Genomic DNA, 5,551 nt, shown 5'->3' on the forward strand with positions numbered 1-5,551 from the left:
AACTAAAATCCCATGTTTGTGTCATATAGTAAAGCAACCCTTTTTAATCCCTTAGTTAATGTTCTTTAGTATCATCTCTTAGTTAATCATAGTTATATACAATCTCAACTTGTTAATCATCTTAGCATTGGATAATAATCATACCATTGTTGCATAAGTGCATTGATTGAAATTAACTTAAACCAGTCTCTGTGGGAACGACCTAGAAATAATTCTATATTACTTGTGACTGCGTATACTTGCGTGAATATTAGTGCGTATTTTCGTCCTAACAAGTTTTTGGCGCCGCTGTCGGGGACTTGGGGTTAATTTTTAGTTTATGTGTTTGTCATCAGTGGTCGTTAAAGTTCATTGACTCGGACATTGTTACTTGCTTATTTCCTTGTCGTGTTTTAGGTCCTCTAGAGAGCGTGTATGTGTACGCGTTCTCGGTCTCGTAAGAGAACACTGGATCAAGTTGAGGAAGAAGTTGTAGTAGCTAAGGAAGTTTTTGAAGAAGATCTTATCGAGGAGAAAGTCGAAGAAGAAGATCTTATTGCAATGGGAGAACCAGAAGCGAATCCGAAGGCTTTGATGAATTACTCTCAGCCGAAGATCAATGATATTCAGTCTAGCATTGTCCGACCAGCCATCTCGGCTAATACCTTTTAGATCAAGTCGAGCACAATTCAGATGATACAGAACTCAGTTTAGTTTGGGGGTTCTTCGACAGAAGACCCCAACATGCACATCAGAGATTTCATCGAGATCTACGACACTTTCAAGTTCAATGGGGTTTATGAAGATGCTATTAAGTTGAGGCTTTTTCCATTCTCTCTGCGGGATAAAGGTAAGTGCTGGTTACATTTTCTACCACCAAGGTCTATCACCAAATCGGAGGATCTTTCTCAAAAGTTCTTAACTAAATTCTTTCATGTGGTGAAGACTTCTGCAATCAGAAACGCACTTACTCAATTTGCTCAGCAATCTGGAGAATCTTTATGAGAGGCTTGGGATCGCTATAAGGAGATGCTTAGGAAGTGACCACATCATGGGATGCCTGAATGGATGATCATTAACTATTTTTATAATGGATTGGGTGCTACATCTAGACCCATGCTTGATGCAGCATCAGGAGGAGCCTTGTGGGCTAAAAGCTATGATGAAGTTTATGAATTGATTGAACTGATGGCTACGAATGAATACCAGAATCCTACTCAGAGACTATGTCAGGGCAAGGCAGCAGGAATTCTGGAGTTAGATACAACTATTATTGTAGCTGCTCAGCTTAAGACTTTGACAATGAAGGTGGATTTTTTGGCTAATTATGGAGTTAATCAGATCACTAGTGTCTGTGAGCTTTGTGCTGGTGCCCATGAGATGGAGCAGTGTGCTATTTCTAGTGAATCCGCTCAGTTCGTAAGCAACTTTCAGGGGTCGCTGCAGCCTGTTCCAGCCACCTATCATCCTAACAACCACAATCATCCTAACTTCAGTTGGAGTAATACTTAAAATGCAGTTCAACAGCCTTATCAGCAATATGCAGCAAAACAATACAACCCTCCTGATTTTCAGTAACCGTAATATACAACAAGACAACAACTTCAGCTGCAAAAGTCCAATGAAAAATCTGAATTGGAGGCGTTGAGGCTCATGTGTAAGAGCCAAGCGGTTTCTATCAAGACCTTGGAGAATCAAATTGGGCAAATTGCCAATGCCTTGCTAAATTGTCAACTTGGTACACTCTCTAGTGACACTGAAGTGCTAGGAAAGTAGGAAGCTAGGGAGCAGGTTAAGGCAATTATATTGAGGTCTGGAAAGGTTACAAATCCCGAAAAATCTCAAGTTTTGGAAGAAGAAGCTGTGGCTGAAGAAGAAGTGCAGAAGGAAGCAGAAGTGGAACCAAAGAAGACTACTGTGGAACACACTCCTCCTGAGGGTAATACAGGGGAAAACAGATCTATCCTCCACCTCCTTTTCCTAAGAGGCTGCAGAAAAAAAAGCTGGATAAGCAGTTTGAGAAGTTTCTGGAGGTGTTCAAGAAACTTCATATCAACATACCTTTCGCTGAAGCTCTTAAACAGATGCCCAATTATACAAAGTTTATGAAAGGTATTCTCTCTCCGAAAGTGAAGCTTGATGACTTAGAGACAGTTGCTCTCACGGAGGAATGCAGTGTTGTGCTGTAACAGAAGTTGCCTCCCAAATTTAAATATCCTAGAAGCTTCAGTATTCCTTGTACCATCAGAAAAGTGTCATTTAACAAATGCTTATATGACTTGGGAGCTAGCATCAATCTGATGCCCTTGTCAATCTTCAAGAAGTTGGACTTACCTGATCCAAGGCCTACTTATATGACCCTTGCAGTTGACCGATCGTTCTATTACATATCCACGAGGCATTGTGGAGGATATCTTAGTCAAGGTTGATAAACTCATCTTTCCTGCTGATTTTGTAATTCTTGATTTCGAGGAGGATAAGAAGATTCCCATAATCTTGGGAAGACCATTCTTGGCTACTGGCCAAACCTTGATCGATGTGCAGAAGGGTGAGCTTACTATGCGAGTGCTGGATCAAGATGTGATGTTCAATATTTTTAATGCCATGAAATTCCCGACTGAGAACGAGGAGTGCTTAAAAGTGGAGTTGTTCGATTCTGTGGTTACTTCAGAACTTGATCAATTGCTAAGGTTTGATGCCTTAGAAAAGGCCTTGTTGGGGAATTCAGATAGTGAAGATGACGAAGGTGATGAGCAGTTGCGGTATCTGGATGCTTCTCCCTGGAAGAGAAGGATGGATATTCCTTTTGAATCTCTTGGAATGGAGGAGCTAAACAAATATCCAAAGCGCCTCAAGTCATCTATTGAGGAAGCTCCTACACTTGAGCTTAAACCATTTCCTGAACACTTAAGGTATGCTTTTTTAGGTGATGCATCTACTTTGCCTGTTATTATTGCATCTGACCTTTCAGGTAGTGATGAGGAAAAGCTCTTAAGAATTTCGAGAGAGTTCAAATCGGCAATTGGATGGACTATAGCAGATATTAAGGGAATTAGCCCTTCTTATTGCATGCATAAAATTCTGCTAGAAGAAGGTAGCAAGCCTACTGTTGAGCAATAGAGAAGGCTTAATCTGATCATGAAAGAAGTTGTGAAGAAGGAGATTCTCAAATGGCTAGATGCAGGGATCATATATCCCATTTCGGACAGTTCTTGGGTGAGTCCAGTGCAGTGTGTGCCAAAGAAAGGAGGTATCACAGTTGTTGCTAATGAGAATAATGAGCTCATTCCTACTCGAACAGTCACGGGTGGGAGAGTTTGCATGAATTACAGAAAGTTGAACAAAGCCACAAGGAAGGATCACTTTCCTCTTCTGTTTATTGATCAGATGCTTGATAGTTTGGCTGGGCATTAGTACTTCTGTCTTCTGGATGGCTATTCGGGTTATAATCAGATTTGCATTGCTCCAGAAGATCAGGAGAAGACTACTTTCACTTGTCCGTTTGGAATTTTTGCCTTCAGAAGAGTTTCTTTTGGGTTGTTTGAAGCGCCTGCCACATTTCAGAGATGCATGATGGCTATATTCTCTGACATGATTGGTCAGAATGTGGAGGTGTTCATGGATAATTTCTCTGTGTTTCGTGATTCTTTTGACGAATGCTTGCAGAATCTTTATGTCATTCTTAAAAGATGTGTTGAGACCAATCTGGTTCTCAACTGGGAGAAATGTTATTTTATAGTGCGACAGGGCATTATTCTTGGGCACAAGGTCTCTTGTAAAGGACTTGAGGTGGACAAAGCCAAGAATGGGTTATCAAAAACCTTCTTTCACCAATTTCTGTTAAGGGAGTTCATAGCTTTCTAGGTCATGCGGGTTTCTATCGACGGTTCATCAAGGACTTCTCTAAAATCTCCAAACCCTTGTGCAATCTTCTAGAGAAATATATCTCGTTCAAGTTTGATGATGAGTGCCTAGCTGCTTTTGAATTCTTGAAGTAGAGTTTAATCATGACACCTATCATAACAGCACCTAACTGGGATGAATCTTTTGAGATGATGTGCGATGCAAGTGACTATGCAGTTGAAGCAGTTCTTGGGCAGAGAAAGAACAACATATTTCATGTGGTCTATTATTCTATTAAGATCCTCAATGGTGCTCAACTGAATTATAATACTACTGAGAAAGAACTCTTAGCCATCGTCTACGGTTTTGAGAAGTTTCGATCTTATTTGCTTGGGACGAAGGTGACAGTCTTCATGTTAGGCCACATACACTGTAGAAGGGGGTTGAATACAGTGTTTACTATAATGAAATAGAATTAAAGAACACAAGTAACAGAACACAAATTTTATTCAACACAATAAACTCTGTTATAATATGGAACTGTCCTCTCTCAGTGATGAACAAATTATCACGAGAGCTGTTAGGGTTACAATGAATAATAACTTCGATAATGATAACACGTATAGTGTAAACCCTATGCCTGTATTTATATACTACACAGTTACAAGATAATCTTCTAATTGATATTGAATATAATTCTGCTTCCTAAAATATATCAATCAGTTATCTTTTCTTCCAAGTATTCTATTCTTCATATAATTTCTTCTTCATGCATATTTCTTCTTACATTTGTCTTGATCTTCTTTCCTTTCAATCAGCCGCCTGCCTTATCTGAAAGTCTCCTTAAGTCCTGATATTATCTCCTGATAAATATCTCCTGATAACTTAAGTTCTGATAACTTAAGTTCTAATATCTTAAGTTCTGACTTCAGTATAAGTACTGATTTCCAGTTAAGTACTGATTTATCCTGTTAAGCAAGATCTGAAAACTAAACACAAATTATATTAGACATGACATCACAAATATATCTAACACTTTACTGATCATGATGCTATTCAATATCTCGTCTCGAAGAAGGACTCGAAGCCTAGATTGATTAGATGGGTTCTTTTGCTTCAGGAATTTGAATTAGATATCTCATCTCGAAGAAGGACTCGAAGCCTAGACTGATCATGACATCACAAATATATCTAACACTTCATGTTAACATCTTTCAGCTTATGCTTAAGCTGCTTCTTTGTCATTAAGCCTATGTTAACTTCAGTTGGCTTATCCTGTTTTGGTTTGTCAGAAGTTAATTTCTCTTTAACTTCTGATTTATCAATATCAGACTTTACAGCTACAAACTTAACAGGATTTACCTTGGGCTTTTGTTTAACAACTATAGGTTCAATTTCTACAGTTCCCTTATCATTCTTATCATCTCCATACCCTAAGCCCTCTTTCCAATTTCCACTACTCAACAAATTCTGAGTTGTTCTGCCAGAGTTAGTCCAAGTCCTGATAATCTCTCTTTCCTTTTCTTACTCAGTTTTTAGAGATTCATTCATTTTAAGCACTTCATCCCTAACATAAAAGGCATCATCTCTATCTTTCTGAGTTTGATGGAACATGACAAACTCTTTTTCTAATTAATCATTCCTCTTTTTATAAGCAAGATTTTCAGAAGTTAATCTTTCACATGTTAAATTTTGATCTCTGTAACTAATGAACATGGTTTTAAAATAT

At 38.6% G+C, this 5,551-nt stretch overlaps 1 non-coding gene across 1 annotated transcript; it reads right to left on the reverse strand.

Annotated features, from left to right (window-relative positions):
- Positions 1–930: 930 nt before the first annotated feature.
- On the reverse strand, positions 931–1,037 carry LOC141699535 (small nucleolar RNA R71). The gene has a single exon (XR_012565987.1). It is a non-coding gene; the product is annotated as a small nucleolar RNA R71 (small nucleolar RNA).
- Between the last annotated feature and the right edge of the window lie 4,514 nt (positions 1,038–5,551).

The sequence above is a fragment of the Apium graveolens genome, chromosome 11 (assembly GCF_009905375.1).
Source record: "Apium graveolens cultivar Ventura chromosome 11, ASM990537v1, whole genome shotgun sequence".
NCBI classification, from domain to species: Eukaryota; Viridiplantae; Streptophyta; class Magnoliopsida; order Apiales; family Apiaceae; genus Apium; species Apium graveolens.